General features: G+C 47.5%; 1 non-coding gene across 1 annotated transcript; it reads left to right on the plus strand.

Moving 5' to 3' along the window:
• The first annotated feature begins 716 nt into the window (after positions 1 to 716).
• On the plus strand, positions 717 to 801 carry LOC128138529 (small nucleolar RNA SNORD45). Its single transcript, XR_008234065.1, has one exon. It is a non-coding gene; the product is annotated as a small nucleolar RNA SNORD45 (small nucleolar RNA).
• The last annotated feature ends 18,296 nt before the right edge of the window (positions 802 to 19,097 follow it).

Here is a 19,097-nt window from a genome sequence, read left to right on the forward strand (position 1 = left end):
GAGGCTATGCAAACTAACACTGAGCCTCTGCACCCTAAAAATGAAGGTTTTGGAAACTAAAATGAGGCTTTGGAAGGCAAAGCTAAGAGTTTGGAAAGTAAAAATGAGGCTTTGGACTGTATAAATTCGGATTTAGACTCTACAAATGAGGCTTTGGTCCTTCCAGATCAGACTTTGGGGCTTAAAAATGATGCTCTGGGCCCTTAAAATGAGTCTCTGAACCTTAAAAACAGACCTTGGAGCTAATAAATTAGTTTTTGTACTCCATATATGTGGGTCTGGACCTTAAAAATGACTGTTTGCACCCCCCAAAGTAGGCTTTGGTCTTTTAAATTGATGCTTTTTGCCCTAACATTGAGGCTCGCATTATAAAAATAAGGGTCTACACTTGCGAAACTCAGGGTTGAATTTTAAAAATGATGCTTTGTAAAGCACAAAATCGGACTTGCTCACCGTAGCTATCTCCACGGCAGGTTAAATTTCTCGCCGTCTATTGTGTTTTAGTTCCCTTCTCACGCAAACCGTGGTGACAAACAGTACCCAAAAGGCTCTGGTGCTCCCAAACGGCGGCTTGATGGTCTGCGTAACCCACCTCTAGCCGCATCTCAAGGAGCGTAGGAACAGCATTACAAGTAAATAAGGCAGCGTCCTGCTTTAGGAAGAAAGCGTGTTGGATTTGAAACCCTCGGGTAGGACAGGAGGAGCATGTCTTCTTGGGTCAGCGATGAGCGTCGGCACGTATTATCTGATCCAGAGCCGATGTCTGTCGCCGCTTTAGCTCTGGAATTACTCTGAGACCCAGGAGGCTCCATTTTCCTTAGGCTGTCACCTAAGGGAGTCGAGATAAAGACAGTTTAACAAGCACAGGGAATAAAAAAGGAAACCAACGGACGTGACAGCAACCACCGACCACCTCTCACCAGCAGGCAGACGCCCAGCCATCTCGGTGCGACGGCTGCCTTGGGAAGACTCCCCCAGTCCCGAATTTCTTGCTGAGCGTGACACTACGTGGAACGGACCGTGGTACCTCGTCGGTCAGCTCGGGGCAGCGGTCTCTGCTGTGTCCCCTCCCAGCCAGCTCGCTGGGGCAGCAGAGCGAGAAACGGAGAAGCCCTTGGTTCTGCATAAGCACCGCTCAGCAGTAGCTAAACATCGGTGCGCTGTCAACGCTCAAAACGGCACCGTGCAAGCTGTGATGACAAAAAAATGACCTGTATCCCAGCACAGAAACCCTTCTGTGCCCGCTCACGATTCCTATTCCTATGAGAAACCCATGAAAAATAGGGCATTTGACTTATCGGGGAGAAATGCAAACACGCTCCCGGTCTCTGGCTGGCATCTGGCTTTACTTGCATGACCTAGAAAGTATGCACAAGTCTATGCGGTTTGTTCTGCACCTTGGGAAAGGCGTCTCTTGCCTCGATTTCCAAGGAGAAACTCCCAAAAGCGGCACCACAGAGGTATTCCTAAACCTCGCTAACTGAGAGCAGGGTAGGGTGGCTTTGGGGGGGGGGGGGGGGGCTGTGCGGCTGGCTATGGGGCAGGCGGTGGGCTTTGGGGTGGGGGGGGGCTGCGGGGGGGTTACTGACGCTGTCCCGTAGCGAATTACGGTGGTCGTGGGGCGACCGTTCAGCGTCCGGCCCCTCCTGGAGCGACTCTGGGCGGAGGCTACGTCAACGGTGAGCGCTGGGGGAGCTGCCCCACGGCGGGGGGGGGCACACACAAAACGACCCCGTTCTGCCCCACGGCTCTGTGGGGTCTCTTCTTCCCGGCCCCGCGGCTCGACGGGGCCCGGCTCGTTCCCCCCCCCCTCCCCCCCAGGTGGAAATGCGGAAAGCTTTGACGGATTTTGTGCAGAGGGAATTCGAAGTGCTGCGGGGCCAGGCCCAGGTCCTGCACGCCGCCTTGTAGCGCGTGGGGTGCCCCGCTCGTGGAGGAACCCGCCCCACGGTGAGACGGCCGGCCCCATGGTGAGACGGCCCCCACGGCCGTCCCTGCAGCCTTACGGGACCCACAGATGGGACGGACTAACCCCACGCTGCAACGGCCGTGGGGCCTGGACGGACGGACAAACGAGCTGCCCCCCTCCCCCCCCCAGCTCCCCGTTCCTGTGCATGGTGCCAATAAAAATGGCTGAGCCTCGGGGATCTCCGTACCTGGGTGACAACGGGGGGGTAAAAAGGGACCTGGGGGGGGGGAAATTGGGGTGCTGGGGGGGGGGTCCCCGAGAGGGTGGGAGGTGGAGACGAGCGTGGCCTGATCCCACATGTTTATTGAAGCAGAAGCTGGTGTGTTTTTTTTGGGGGGGGGGAGTTCCCCCACTGTGCACACCTGGGGAAACCCCCCCTGGAAGGGGCAAAAGGGGGGGCTCGGACCCCCTGAAATGGGGTTCAGAGCCCCCCCGCGCCCCCCACCCCCCCGGAGTGCTGCCACAGAGCAGGGCGTCCCCAAACACAGGGTAAGGGCCGGGGGGCTGGAAACACCTTGTCCAAGTTTTGCCCCCACTCCCTGAACTGGGATGGGGGGGGGGAAGACGTGGCCCGGTGGGTGTGGCCGGGCGTGGCCGAGTCATCACTCCTCCTCCTTGTCCCAGGGGCCATCATGGGCTGCCGGGGAGGGGGGGGGGCAGGCAGAGGGGGTGTTAAGGGGTACGAAAGGGGGTTGGGGGGGGGTTGAAAGGGGGTTGAAGGGGGGGTCGTAGGGGGTTTGGGGTGCCCCCCCCGCTCCCTACCTGCAGGCGCGCGTGCTGGTCCAGAAGCTGGTCGTACTCCCGCGTCAGCCCCTCGGCCTGGCGCCGCATGGCCTGCACCTCGTTCTCCGCCTTCTCCAGAGCTGTTGGGGGGGGTTGTCTGTGTCAGGGTCACCCCCAAAAAAACCAGCAGTGCCCCCCACACACACCGTAACGCCCCCCCACAACATAATGCCCCCCCGCAGCCCTGCCCGTACTGCGTTTGCTGGCTGCCAGCTCCTCCTTCAGCTTCTCCACCTTGGCCTTGAGGGTCTTGTTCTTGTCGTGGGAGGGGGATGACGGGCCACCCCCGTCACCCCCTGCCTCCTGCAGCTGCTGGCGGGGGGGGGGCACGTCAGGGCCCGAGGCGCCTGGATGCCTCCTTCGCCCCCCCCCCGCCTCCCGCCATACCTTCCGCAAGGCATCGTTATCCTCCGTGTAACGGCGGGCGGCTTGGCTGGCGCCTTCCGCCTGTTTCCGGAACGTTTCGCTGGAAGCGCCCAGCATGGCCTGCTGCAAGATGAGGGTGACCAGGCGGCGCAGGAGGCTGCGGGAGGCAGGGTAAGCCGGGCTCCGCAGCACCCCCAGACCCCCTCCCCCAGACTTGCCCCCCCCCCCCCCAAACTCACAAGGAGAGCAGGAGGGCGAAACCGGCCAGGTAGAGGTTGCGCTGGGCTCGGAAAAGCTTCATGTGGAAATGCTCGAGGGCGCCGGGGCTGCTCTGCAGGGCCACCCGCTCCGTCACGTCGTATGAGGAGATTGAAGTAGACGGACGCCTGTAATCTTGAGAGCAGACAGCAGACGACCCTTTATTGCTAAAACACACACATACTTATAGTCACATATTCTGCAAAGTCACTGTACACGCGCACAAACATAAAATATGATTGGTTCTATCAACGCTGTACACGCGCATAAACATAAGATATAATTGGTTATACTAACACTGTACACGCGCATAAACTTAGGACACAATTGGTTATATTAACTAAATACGCGAAACTTGTCTCAGTCTAATTGGTCAAGATAAACTGCCGAATTGCGGTTCTTTGTGCCAAGTTCCCTTTATCTTGGAATGTGCACCTGTGTTCTTCTAATTGGCATCTTTCTTTTTTTGTCGTCTTGTTTATTCTGTTCAAGGTCTTCTAAAGGCATCTGGAATGCTCTTGCGACCGTTAGCTAAATATGTGTCCACAGTGGGAGCGGGGGATCGCCGCTTGGGGACTAGCTGGGTGTCGGTCGGCGAGTGGTGAGCAATTGCACTGCGCATCATTTGTACATTCGAATCCTTTTATTATTACTGTTGTCATTTTATTAGTGTTATCATTATCATTATTAGTTTCTTCTTTTCTGTTCTATTAAACCGTTCTTATCTCAACCCACGAGTTTTACTTCTTTTCCCGATTTTCTCCCCCATCCCACTGGGTGCAGGTTGGGGGGGAGTGAGTGAGCGGCTGCGTGGTGCTTAGTTGCTGGCTGGGGTTAAACCACGACATCCATAAAAGAAAAAAAACCAACAAACCAACCATGTTACTGGAAAACACCCTTCCACTTACAGGTTTCCAAATCAGCTTCTGCTCTTTTGCCCAGCATTAACATAAATCAGGGAAAAAAGATCCTGCTTCTGGTTTTTAGATAACTTGACCTAACTTAGAAGTCACAACTACTTTTTTTAAAAATCATTTGTGGATATAAGCAAAGATCCAAGTTGCCAACCTCTTAAGACAGCTTATTTGCATTGTGCTAGACAGTTAGAACTGATGGCCAGGAAATGAGAAAAGGTTTGAAATCCACAAAGGGTGACACTACATACAGCACAAGTTTTGGACACATGAAATGTGTTTCATATCAGTTTTGATTTAAGGATATTCCCATCAGCTTCCTGCTAACATTAAACAAGACAATTTAACACTGGCTTCTTTTAGTTCAATGTCTTTGCTGTGCTTCTACTGATTCTGGAAGGACATTATACTTGATTGTAGAGGAAGGACATATAACAAAGTGGTCTGTTAAACAGAGCTGTTGCAGCAAATTCAGCATTACCTTGGTTTTGTTTATGGAAGAGGATGAATGAAAACATCAACCAATCTGCAGCTAATGTTGCTAGCAGAGCCTTGTGCTCTTAAACACAGTGGTCGATTTTTATAGTTCAGAGGCTTAGCTGTACATACATCTCTTTTAATCTAAATCCAAGAGCTGTATGTCAGCATGCAGAGCAGCACAAGTCAAGCTCTGTTTGTAGAAGGTGCTCAAACCTGCTTTAGCTAGCCCACTGCCCATTTAGGCTGAGCAGGACACCAGGCACCTGGGTTTGGAGGCCCACAAGGTTACTGCCCCTGGAACTCCAAGCACAACAAGGCATCATTTTCACCTCCAACCCTCTGCTTGCCCTGTCTGCTTAGACTTCTTTGCAGTCAGAAGCAGCACAGGACTGACATGGCAGGCCAATATTAAATTAAAAGCAGCATGAGCTTTTTTTTTTTTACACCACAGAACCCTTGCTTTGGAAAGTGAAAAATGGAGAAAGAAACCCCTACTTTGCATTACTAGATGAAACCAGGGGAGAGAAAGGAGTGGGACAGGAGGTGAGGACTGTACTTAATGGATCAAGGGTCTCTACAGAAACACTAGTAGCAAAAGGGGGAGACACATTAAAAAGGTCTCTACAACTCATCATGCTTGTCAAAGAGTTGTAAGAGGCTGTGTTGGCTGGAAATGTTTGTCTCGACATTGCTGCTGCAAAGAGCCTCAACATCCTGTTGCTGTGGGGGAGTATGCGCAAAATGTCCCTGAAGAAACCACCATATCTGCCTGAAGCTAGCACTGCCTACCAAGCTGTGCTTGCCCACGAGCAAGGTGAAGAAACCACCGTGAACACCTGGGCATGCGCCCATGGAGGAACACGGGGCGGCACGTATGGTAATGAGCTCCGTGGAAATGGGTGGACTTTTCGGAGAAATCGTGGGGACCGGGACAATAAAAGAACTGCGTACTCCTCTCTCAAAAAACTGAAAAGCACCTGAAAAGCAACTGCCACTGAAAAGCAACTGAAGAGAACCTGCAGCGCTTGGAACTGGGACTTTGGCTGGAACCCAGAACCTGGACCCTCCATCACCTGCATCGAGACCGAGTCAACGGGACGTTGCTGGCTTCGTGGTGGTGGTAACTAGTCTTGCTATATCTCTTCCGTTTTCTTGCTTAGGTCTGCCTCTTTTTCCTTTCTTCTTCCCTCTGTCCTGTCGCTATTATCAGTTGTTACAGGAAATAAAACTTGTAAGGTTGTACGGCATCTGACCTCGTTTGTGTCTTAATCTCGCTCTTGGGATTGTTTAAGAACCCTCCCCGATATTGGATCGGGACTTTTTTTAAATTGGCGTCACGGACAGGATGCCCAGAGATGAGAGTGCTGCACTACTTTGTTGTGGAACCTTTGTGTTAATGTGCAGTCTGGCTCCTGAGAGCGAATAGGGGGAATTTGGATACTCATGTGTGGCCCTCTCAGGACGTAATCCTCCTCTGAGTTAGTGTGTAACTTTGAAGTGTGTCCTCTTGAGAGTGAAAAGGGGGAATTCGGTACTACTGTGGGACCCTCTCAAGACGTAACCCCCTTTGATTTGTGTTGGTCTGTAACTGTAAAGTGTGCCCTCCTGAGAGAGAATAGGGGGAATTTGTTGTTAAGTTGTGACCCTCTCAGAACGCAGGCCCCCTGATTTGTGTTAGAGAAAATGGATGCTCAGGATGCTCAGGAAACTGTTGATGTTTGTGATTTTTGTGCCCTCACGGGTTGAAGGAATAGAGAAACTATATGATGTTTTAGAGGTGCACCGATCTTGCCCCTCACTCCACGGACAAGATTGGGCGAAAAACCACTGGTTTCAACCACAGACTGTGGTGGATAGGATAAGAATCTTGCAGAAGGAAGCTAAGGTTAAGAAGGGGGAAGGAAAAGCTATAATTTGTGCGGTGCTGGGAGCAAGTCTGGCAGCTGCGATGGAAGAGAGGAAGCAGAAGTCTGGTCAAAGTGATATGATCAAAGGTCTGCAGGAGCAATTGAAAGAAAGTAAACAGTTGTTGGAGGAGGAAAGGAACCTTACTAGGATATTAAAGAAGGAATTGAAGAATCAACTTTTGAGAGAGGTGGATACACAGGCAGAGGTAGAAGTGACGCCTGCGGAGAAAGGGATACAGAAAATCTACCCCCAGGGGGACCCTCCATCACCTGCATCGAGACCAAGTCAACGGGACGTTGCTGGCTTCGTGGTGGTGATAACTAGTCTTGCTATATCTCTTCCGTTTTCTTGCTTAGGTCTGCCTCTTTTTCCTTTCTTCTTCCCTCTGTCCTGTCGCTATTATCAGTTGTTATAGGAAATAAACCTTGTAAGGTTGTACGGCATCTGACCTCGTTTGTGTCTTAATCTCGCTCTTGGGATCGTTTAAGAACCCTCCCCGATATTGGATCGGGACAAGAGTCCATATCCAGACCCTAAGGCTAAAGGGATTAATGATGCCATTATTCAAAGCAGATATTTTCCTACTTCACATACAGACAACTTCAAATATTAGCTGGGTTAGTCAAGAGATGCTGAGAACTATTTAACATATCTGACCCACTTCGTCTGGAATGGCATGAGGAAATGCTCAAAGAACAGCTTCAACACTTGATTTTGAAAAGATAGCTTATTACATCTCCTTATTTCTAATTGTTGCCTTTACTTTTCCACTGAGGGAAGATGGATTTCGCTCTCTCAGAGTAGCTTTATCCAACTACAGACATGGCTTTTAGTCATCTAGTGGGTTCCCCCCGCCCCCCTTCTCTACGAGCTCATTTTTCAAACTTTTTTCTATGTGTTTTCCAAAAAGCTGGAGCGGGGGGTATTAGGACTGTGGTCCTATCAACTAGTCTCCCCAGTCAGAACGGCTGTTTACTCGCAAGTGTAACTAGGCCTTGACCTAATTTGCCTCGCCTTGTTTATAGGCATTGTCAACTTCCACTTCATAAGTAAAAATAGTCATAATGAATATTTTCCTTCTTATGCTATCATTTTCATAACAAATGCAGAAGGAAAGCCTATGTTTAATTGCTGTGCATTACATCTAAATTAAAACACCTACAGCAGCAACTTCCTACATGTTTTACACATTACTTGCAGTGTACAACTCGCACTTCAGAAAGTTTGCACAACACAAGAATGGGTTTTAGACTTTGCTAGCATCCAAGATCTTTCCAGTGTACAGAAGGCCACCATCTGCCTTTCATTGCCCCATTCTTCCTACAGAGACTATAATTAGAGATTGACATAAAGGACAATATCAATTAGATGATAGATATTGTTAAGAGCAAATTCTTTTAGGCAATAGCAGGTATTTTTCAGTTGCTTGGATGTATTACTGAAAATTTGATCTCACAACTTAAAAGTTGAGGAAAATGGCACTTGGAAAGTTTTATTGAGAGAGTTACTTATGCCCAATAGAATTTGTTCCCTTTTTGGTATTAAAAAAAATAGAAAATAAAAAATCTTACTTCTCTCTCTCAACTGTAGCAGGCTGCCAGGCGTATACAAAGAAGAGATCTTAAGAGAAAAAGTAGCATGCATGGCATACTACCTATTCATCCATCAGCCTTCTGTTTAAATGAGAAGTCTCTGGCAGTTTAGTATTTTGCCAACTCTTGCTATGATTTCTCCACCATAGTGAACAGCTCCAATGTACTTCTGTTCTGAGAGATCCTAATTTTATACAAGAAGTTAAACTGATTTGTTCCAAGTTTTGTCACTTGTTCATAGCTTCACAAAGCTGCAAGCCATTTCTCCTGCATACTCCGAGAGACAACGGATAAGTTTACACTATTACAGTTCAGGGAGTTGCCCTCAGCCATCAGGGCGCTGTATGAGCCTTCACTGTGAATGCGTCTCTCCGACTCATGAGGTCGGCTTGCCTCCAGCCGGGTAGAAATTTATCACTCCAACCTTTTCCACCCTCACCACTTGGGAGGAGGAATGAATGGAAATCAGCTCCTGAACCCCCCAAATTGATAGCACAAAACAAAACAAAACCCCCAAACAACAAACAAACCAAATCCAACCAACCAAGAAAACCCCCAAAACCCCTGACCTTCACTGAAGTAACACCAGCTACACCTTCCATTCCTACCACACAAACTCATGCTAAAAAAAGCCTGCAGACACCTGCTGGCAAGTTAAAGCACCTTGCTCCTGATGCCAGCATTCAGAGAAAGCCACTTTTTTTTCCACCTTGAAGCTGGGTCAGTAGCCTGAGAGCAGTGCCAAGCCGCAGCTGCAGGCAGCCCGTACGGCACAGATATTAACTCATCTTCTCTCCAACTTCTTTTATCTCTGCCACGTACGCTTCCTATGCTGTTGCCTCATGATGATGTATTTGGCCTGCTCTTGTCCCTGAATTGTTATTTTCTTGCTTCCTGAATTGGAGATTTTAGACAATCTGTGGGATGGATCCTGGGTTTTGTTCTGGTTTGTCTTTAAGATTTTATAAACACAGTGCACCCTTACAATCTATCTATAACACATATATACCAAAAGGAAGGACTGACCTGACACTGCAATAATAGATAAAAGAGACTCCTCTCTCTCCAATTGAGAGAAAGCAGCTTGGCTATTTGGGCTGACTAAAGTGAAGAAACTCAAAATTGTCATAAGATAACAGTGTTGACTTTTCCAAGAATTTGCTCAATCCGTGTCAACTAAGTTGTTAGAAAAAGAATGTTGCAGGCTGACTTCTATTGGGAAATCAATTTCTACAGCCCTGTTCAGCCAGTAATCAAAAGGGTGGCTTTCCACCTGATCCTTTAATTGTTTTTAATTTTGATAGGTAATTATGGTTTCCTCCCAAAGAGTTCCTTTTTCAGAGTCCTCTTTTCAATCAGGTACTGCAGTTTTATTTTAAATAATTTTACTGCAAGCACAGACCCCCTTTGTTAAAGCAAATTCAAATTAGGCCATTTAAAAATTAACAACCACTTGTATTCTCCACAACTATCTTCTGCATACTTACTTCATTACGAATCACCTGTTGCAGAAGTTAAGTGCTACAGCCTCATTTAACAGCTTACAAGTAGTAATACATTGAATTTCTGTAGAATACTTACAGTTCCCAGCCTGGTCTGCCACCTGCTGAGCAAATTGTACTGGCTCTCACTGGATGACCTTCTGGAGTGGAGAGAGGAAAAAGCAAAAAATCCCATTCAGTTTACCTGAAGATAACTTTTTAAAAGACATTCTAAAGTTACAGTTCCTTACCACTGGTGGGTATTGATAGTCCTTGGGGGCCCAGACAACTTGCTATTGCTGGCTGTCTTCACACAGGAACCTGATAGCCCTTGTGAATAAATGCAGACAGCTGGAAAATAAGCTCTACTAAATTATAAGAATTGCTGCATATGTTGGAAGAAAGCTTACCTTCTCTTCCAACTAACTGCTGATGGACAGAGAGGAAGATGTAGAAGGTTCAGCGGCAGTCACCAGAGCAGCAGGAGGTGTAAGTCATGAGTGGTCGTGGAGGCACTGGCGGCTGCTGCTGCTGTTGCTGCCAAATCTGCTGATGGAGCCTTTTTGTGTAGCCAGTTCCATTTTTGAAGTTGTTCACAGCCTAGAGGCAGAAAAACATTTACAAAAAAGGTAAGATGAAACTTCAGCAGATATACGAACAAAAGCCTTCACAGAGGAAAATTACTTGTGTATTCCTGCAAATGCTACCAGTCCTAAAAGAAACCAACATACAGATATATGAACACATCCCATTAAACACTGATACTAATGACTGGTAACTCAGAGTAACTGTATTTAAAGTACTTCAGTGTTAACGCCGAATTTGAAAGCGAGGCAATCACGTTAAACAAAAGTGTGACCTGAATTTGCCAGATTGCCTCTAAAGAGTTGTAAGCTTCTGTGACAACAACAGATAATGTATTTGAAAAGTAAATTTAGCCTTATTCAATTACACCTTGCTTAAGGCGATGTAAATTAATATTTTCTTCCCTTTCAGCTTTTTACAAATAGCCTTTTCTTACAAGCACTTTACGTAAATGTCATCGTGTTACCTGGCATAGGCACTTGTTGGCAATTAAAGCATCAGGCGAAACATCTGTCTGATGACACGCTGGGCATGTATGTTCCTCAGATTCCAGTAATGCTGTTCTAATACCTGTGTATAATTAGAATAATCAAAATAGTATTTAGCCAAACTAAGGAAGTTTTGGGGGTTCTAATCAATTATAGAAACACATATATGATCACTGGGTGAATATGCTCTTGAATTGAGAGCATGAAGCTATAAATGTTTAATAGTGTAAAAAATTTCTAGTATGCGGCAAATAACTATACGGTTTTGATATTTCACTATTGTAACATCTGAAGATGTAGCATAGGCTGTGTCTTGATGTTTCAACTAGTCTTTTTCCCACTATCTAGTACAGCGAGAAGTCCCCAACCTCAAGGTTAATGAATAAAACACATCTCGAAAAACCATTAGTAGGTTCAAAAAACCATTAGTAGGTTCGAGTTCTGAAGGTTTTACCCATCTCTCCCATGGAGAAGAATGTGGATTAAATGCTTAACTATCTGCTTGTTGCAGACCACTGTAAGTCACCAGAGTTGGCTATATAATTTTGTATGAGAGAAAGGGCTGTGGACAAACTAAACGCATTCAATATCTAACACTGTAATCACCTGCACAGTTAGCCACTCTTCTCATACTCGTCCTTCCGCATGTAAAGAAGATTTAACTCGATATGTAAAAAAGGGGGGAAAGCTTCCTGGCTTTTTTTTCCCCTTTATACGAGAAGAGCGCTTTCGTATTCAATTCATATTAAATATTAAATAGAACTGGTAACAAAGTTACTTGGTTATCTCCTCTTTCTGCTTTCAGAAGATCAGATGTAATGTTTTGAATCAACAAATAAGGGAGTAACACTAACATTCATCAAAATAAGTGTTTCCACAGCAGGGAATAACAGCTGCATCAGTCATTATATCCTTACGAATCAGACATAACAACTTGTCTGGAACGGGATCATCATCTGAGGAGGACAAGTACGGCTCCTCTGGTAAAAAGGGAGGCTTTTCCTTCTTTCCTCTAGCATAAGCTTCCCTGGAGCTTTAACAAGTTAAAGATGGGTAAAGGAAAACTTTTCCAAGCTTTGGATTTTATCAAAGGAAGATAGGAGATGGAATTCTTCTCACTCCACATTAGCCTTCTAAAACACAGGCACTTAGTTTAAACTACTTTTCTATAGCCACAACACTGTAAGAGGGAGGGAGGAACAACTTTCTTTCTGCAGAACTCTCCCATTCATTGGATCAACTAAGAAGTAAGCTCAGACTAGGAAAATATTTCTTTGACAGCTAGAAATGAATCCCACCTCTCCTTTGCCAGAGGACAAATGTAAATTGCAGGCTCAGGATAAAGGTAGTCTCTGAGTAATTACATTTAATAAAAGGAAGAAGTCTATGTTACAGCTTCTACAAAAGGAGATCCATGATGGAAAACCAGAAGTGCTATCAAGCGCATTTTAAAACAGCCACTCTTGTCAGCACGCGGTAGTATTTTCTCAGTTTCTAGCAACATGAAAACTTCAGTCTGTTTCACACAGGGGATTTAATAAAAGTCAGAGGGGGAGGAAATCTCAGTCCAACAGCTACCTGCTAAATTTGGCAAGAAGCCTTTGAAACAGAAAACAGAAGCAAAATGAGCTTTCAAGGAGAACAACTCCACTGTAAACACTACTGAAAAGTTTTGCGGAAATACAGATTCTTAGCATACCACAAGTTTAGCCAGCTTCCAGGGGCATGAGCAGTAGGACCACCCTCTTTTAATATTAGAAAGTATCACAGATTTTCAGGTTAAGATACAATGACAGTGCTTCCTCCCCCATAATGACAGATGCTGACCAACTTGGTTGCATTGCCACTCAGACATTTATGCGTGGTTTCTCTCATTCACTTTTTGGTCAGTCCACTTAGTTCCATACTTATGTATTAATAGTTGGTATTCCATATTTTCCAGAGCTTGTCAGCATAGCACCCTTTGTATTGGCATCTTTCACCTCTATCATGAAACTCCTTGGAATTCCTGTGCTCTTTTGAATTCTGGGAACAGACTCAAAATTTTTGTCCTGTTCAAGAAAAGAGAGGCAGACGTACCTCAAGACCCACACTTCAAATGACATTTCCCTGATTATTTTAAGCAGCAAAAGCCTTTAATCCTCTCCTTTTACCTAGTGTAAGGGTTGCTCAACTGAAATACTTATTTTCCTACATGAATATAGCCAGGATGTTCCAAAAGCTTGAGCAGAGTTTTTAAGTCGAGTGACATTCTTTGCCTTAACTTCAGGTTCCTTAAGGCTGTCATATGCCTTAGCTCACCCTCCACTCAGAGAAGAGACACAAACCCACTGCTCCTCCTCCAAAGCGCATTTCAGAGTGAGAGCTTAAGCCGGTGCTCTGAATCAGTCACTGGAGAAACCTACATTCACCGTCTATAAATGAAGGTTGAATTCATACCTCACATGTATACCTTCAGTGACTAACGTTAAATGGCATGAATACTCAACCAGGGACTTAGTGTAATTAAAACATGCAAATATTCAATAGATGGGGTCAAGAGAAATGCCTTCGTTTTATACAAAATAATAAAAACTGTGAACTGTCAATAAAAAGGGTGGAAACCAGAAAAATTTCCAGTAATACTGAAGTATATAAAAATATGCATGAAAGTTCACAGAGAAAGATCTATGGACGTATTTAATGTCTATGACCTAGAAAGAAAATTTCACCTTTATAATTCCAGCTTTCCCTTGACTTTTGAAGGGCTGTGCAACATTGCCATATAACTCTGCATTTCACCCCAAGAGAAACAATTCTTAATATGAGTATTCATGTATTTGTTACGTAACTGCCAAGGTAAAACAATTAAAAACTAGAGTAACACCAGAAGTCCCCCACAATCATACCCCATTTGTTGGGCAGTTCTTCATGTAGTGGCCAGGTCTTCCACAAAGAAAGCAAGTATATGATGGCGGAGGTGGGCCCAAGGGTTTCTTCATGTAACTAAGAGCTTTGGGGGAAAAAAAGAAAAAGGTAGGCATGTGTCTCTCTTGTTAAAACACACATCTCCGCAATTTTCCCATAATCTTCAAAGAACAGCTTTCACATAATCAACACTTACTTGATTGGATCATATTCACGGCAGGACTGTACCATCAAAGCTTTTATTTCATCTTCTTCGGAAGCATTGGCTTCAGTCAGATTGGCAGTCTGTTTAACAGGTAATTATTTGACATGCGCATTAGAAACACATTTAAGCCCACACAGCCAAAGACAACACCACTCACTCGATCCTGTAAAGAGCAGCACAACGCTAGCTGAGGTTGCATGAAAACAGTGGCTTACGTAAAATATAGCTGTACCGAAGACGCTTTGGGGAGTCCTTGTGCCACCGGAACAGTAAAAAAAACAGCCAGAAGAAACATACACAAACCAAAGGCCCCTATCCAAACCCTGAAAAGACAAACAAGATAAAAAAGGAATAGCAAAAAAAAAAAAAAACCCACCACCCAGGACACAAGACAAGGCAAAAATAACATAACTCCGAGAACCCAGGGCCAACAAACCCACAGCCGGTCCGTAACATTAACATGCTTTAATCCTAACTCACCTGAACTCTGGCATCCTGTAATCCTGCCATCCCACAGCCCTAGCACACTGCAACGCTAGCATACCATAACCCGAGCACATTGTAGTGCTAAGATATCAAAAAATGGAACACAAACTCCCTGGACATCTCCACCAGAGCCTGCAGGTGGCCCCAGATCTCAGACATCACAACTTTGAAGTGGCAGTGGGACAGAGCCACCAGGACATCACCAGCATCCATCTTCACATCATCCATCACACTCTGAAAAAGTGCCTGGCTTAAACGCTCCATGGGAGAAAGGCACTCGGAGACGCTGAACCGGCCAACCATGGCCACGGGGCTGCAGCTCATCATTTCTGTGTCAGAGCCAGCAGGCGGATGACCCCGTCCTCCCTGCGAGACCCCTCAGCGCAGCCGTACCCAGCTCCGAGGGGCTAGATACGGCCTCGGCTCTAGGGGGAGATGCTGCCTGGGAGCAGGATCTCTCACGGGGGCACTGGGAAACCCTCCTCAGGCCTGGATGCCTGAGAAACATCTCTGCACTGCTCCGTACCTCACAAAACCAGGGGCGGAGGAAGGCTGCTTTGCTGGCCTCCAAGAGAACCAGCTCACCTGGGCTCCTCCGTGGCCACCGCGTGCCTTTGCTGTCAGGCGGCTCTCAGCGTTGCTCTGCAATCGGCTGTCACCTCCCTGAAGAACGCTCTCCAGCACATGGTACTTCTCCACTGGGTCTCCCTGGGGACAAAGATCGAAAGGGAGGGATGGGGTTTGCTTTGCCCCCATTCCCAGGCTGCCACAAAAGAGACCTGCCACCCCCCAAATCAGCTGTAGCATGTGGACACCACGCATGAGCTGCAGACACGGACGGCAGTGGGGCTGTGGGGAGCGGGCAGGCTGTTCTGGGGTGCCCCCGGCGCTGGCAGAAAGCAGAGCTGGAGAGAACAGGGGGAAGCCCAGGGCAGCCAGCAGCTGGCGGTGGGGCCCGGCAGGATGCAGCACCTGCGGAAATGCCCGGCTCCTTGAGCCTCAGCCCCGGGGCTGCAGCACGGGGCTGGCACTGCCTGGGGCTCGCTGGGAAAAATCAGGCAGAGGCGACCCTGAAAACCCACACACGTACCCAGGCCCGGGATTTGACAACCCGTTCCTTTGCGCATCGCCACCATGGGATCCAGAAAGCAGTGCCACTGGCCCTGGCATGGTCCTGAGCCATCTCTCCATGGAGGAGTCTTTAACCCAGCCTAGAAAGAAGAAAAATTGTCCAGAATTAAGCTGTTCTCAAGTTTTCGCAGGCAGCATGTTTTCTTGAGCTGCCTGGTGCTGCCGTGCCTGGGGAATGTTCAAGAAACAGGGCGGCTGCCTGTACCTGCAGGCAGGCGGTGGAGTGTGTGCAGCAGGAGCCAGTGGTGGTTGGTGCAGCTGTTGAATGGGTTCAGGCTTTAAATGTGTCCAGACTGGTACGCCTGGTTCCTTTTTCCTTGCAGTGTGTATTTAGAGCTTAAACAGTATTCTTTTTAAAAGCAAAAACATCAAGCAAAAAAAAACCAACCCAAAACCAGCTGGGTAATTTTTTACCCCCAGCTGTCCTTTTTTGCCCTCAGTCCTGGCCACTATGCAAGGCAACGCTCACCACCAATATTAGGGCACAGGACTGGGCTTTGGCAGGCAGCACATTCCTCGAGGCTCCCGGTGATGCAGTTCCTGGGGAGTGCTCAAGAAACGGGGGCAGTTGCCCAGAATTGCCATTTTGGGTCTCTCCCCATCGTGCTCTGTCTGGCTCCCTGCCCCCATTTTTTAATTCCTCCCTCTCTGTCTTTAACCCATCACTATTTTCTTCTTTCTCTTTCTTTCTCTGTCTCGCTCCCTGTCTGTATTTCCTCATTCCTCTCTCTCCCGCAGCCTGGCCCCTCATTCCTGCCTGTATCCCCTGCTCAGCTGGCTGGGCCTTCTCTCTTCTCTCTGGGCCTCCGTCCTGCTCCCCATCCCCTTCCGCTCCTCCGCCGTCTCCATCCTGGAGGCCATCGCTGTTCTGTCCTTCTGCCCCTCCTTGTCCTGATCCGCATCCCTCTCTTTCTCACTCTCTCTGGGCTGTTTCCCGTCCTTCCCTTGCTCTCTGTCCCTGCCTCTCCCTTTCTTTCTCTCTTCCCTGCCTTTCTCCTCTCACCCTTCCCCTCCGTCCCTCTCTCCTGCTCCCTGTCCCATCCTTCTGTCGCTCCGCTCTCCTGACGCCTTCTCCCTCTCTCTGTCCTGCTCCTGCCCCTCTCTGGCCACCCCACCGCCCTGTCCCACCTCTCTCTGCCGCTCTGTCCCCCTTTCCCCTTCCCCTCCTCCCCCCCCGGGGGAAGCGGCCAGGGGCCCTGCGGGGAGCGGGGCCGGGCCGGGGATGGTGTCCCTGCAGGGTCAGGCAGCAGGAAGGCGTGCCCCGGGGCATGCTGGGAGCTGTAGTCCTGGGGCACGGGGCTGCCGGGCGGCCATGTAGGTTCCCGGGGCATGCTGGGAGCTGTAGTCCTGGGGCACGGGGCTGCCGGGCGGCCATTTTGGTCTCTGCGGTCGCGGCTGAGGTGAGGGCTGGGGCTGCCCGTGAGGCGAGCGAGGCCCTTGGGCGGGCGTGGGGGTGTCTCCTGCCTGCTGGCTGCCCGGGGGGGGCTCCAAGCTGGAGCCGGGCCCGGCTGAGGGAAGGAGAGAAGGGACAGGGTGAGGGGGGTCGCAGTCCTGGGTTTGCAGGTTTCACGCAGACGCCCTCTTCAGAAAACACAGCCTCTGTGTGGGTCAGCGGTCCCTGCAGAGTTTTATTATTTATAGCCATTTTTATAAATACAGGACTTCGCACAGCAGGCTCACACGGTGCTGTGCTTCTTGTAAACTGAATCGCTTTTATCCCGGCTACAGTCTGGAGGGAGCCAGTGCCAGCCGATAGATTAAGATGGAGATGAAAGCACGCAATACGCTTGCGATGGTGATCCTGCCACAAGGCATGCTGCTATATTGATCTGGGGAAACGCCGCAGTGACTGTGTCGGAGAACAAGGTTGCCAGTGCTATCTCTGTATGTGACACCTGTGAGAAATGTACTCACGCTGAATTTCCTGAATTTTACAAGTTTATTTTAGAACAAAGGCAAACAGCGCTGGGCGCATGGTCAAAACCAGAGGCGTGTCAGTTATACCCAAACTTGCCTTTTTATACACTGTGTTTGTGGTATTTCAAAGGGGTTATTTTAATATTTCAGGTATCTATTAACATAACTCCACCCCAGACCACCCCCCCTTGCGCGCGTCTCTTGTGGTTCGGAGGGGCCTTCGGGGATCAGTAAGGGATGAAGTCAGTAGTCTTCCTCTGGCTGCACTTTTCACCCTGTCGTTTTCCTCCAGTCACACTTTTTAATATTTTCACTTTTTTTTAATAATAATTAGTATTTTAATATTTTCAATATTAAACTCCTGGTTTTCCTTTGTTCTTCTCGTATCTTTCATGTCAAATAATCTTTGACCCCCAAAATGCTGTTCTCATGCTAACAAATCACTCCTTATCTTCTTACTTGTGTTCTCAATTTTACTTGTCCTTGAGTCCATATGTCTGTTTTTCTATGTTTTCACAAATCTATCTACACATCCTTTAAGTACTTGAGTTACAGGATGTCTTATCTCATCAAAAGAAACTACATATTCTGCTTGTGCCCATTGATTACCTACAAACTATAAAATACAATTGATGCCTGGAATATATTAACTACATATTTCCCGTGTTAAGGCCTAATTTAGTGGCAGTGAGGCAAACATCCTTTCGGGATGTAACTTATGCAGTAGTTAGGCAAATTTCTGTGTTCTCGTTTTGCAAAAGCCAATATACATTTCACAATTCCCCCTCTGTTTCCCTCATCATTTGGCTTGAGCTATACTCTCTCTTAATCCTTTTTATTCTTTCATTCCTTTCGAAAATCAACTTCGCCTCCTCCATTGGGTCTTCTCCTTTATACCCCCTTTTTAGGACCATTATTCTTTCAGCATTATTTTGACTTGCCCTTTTAGGATCCATGGGTATGCTAACAATTTGCATTCCTTGCACGCTACTAGTAATTAGTCGTATTAAGCAAGGTATAAGACATGGTAGGAAGAAAAGACCTGCTACAGCACACAGAAGGAAGAACCCCACCTTCTTCCACCACGCAACACCCAGTAATCCATCCCACCAGCTACTATCAAGCATAGACTTGCATTTTTGTACTTGCACATGAGCTATTTTCCTGATGTCTTTAGCTAGGTCTTTTACCGCTTCCCCATTATCATCTATTTGCAGGCAACAATCTGATGAATTGAATTTTCCACACACTCCCCCTTCTTCGGCCAATAAATAATCTAGGGCTAGCCGATTTTGATATACTGCGGCTCTAGTTTGTGACTGTTGTTTCGTTATCAATTCCAGTGCCGTGGCCGTTTTATTGGTAATCACCTCTACCACTGCCTGCAACCTAATTATACGATTTAACATATAGATTGGGGTCCTATAACCGCAACTACCATCCTGAGCCCATGTGGCTGGTCCGTAAGTTTCTATGATTCTCTCTGGTGGCCAGTCATCCTCTCCCCACCTTTGTGTTCCTCCAATGAAATCTCTCTTGTTCCTTCGTAAATTATCATATATCGGAACCCCTAATTCTCCCCCTCGTTGTAATGGGAGTAGAAAGAACCCTGGCTGTAAAATTCCCA

Source organism: Harpia harpyja, unplaced genomic scaffold (genome assembly GCF_026419915.1).
Source record: "Harpia harpyja isolate bHarHar1 unplaced genomic scaffold, bHarHar1 primary haplotype scaffold_54, whole genome shotgun sequence".
In the NCBI taxonomy this organism is placed as follows: domain Eukaryota; kingdom Metazoa; phylum Chordata; class Aves; order Accipitriformes; family Accipitridae; genus Harpia; species Harpia harpyja.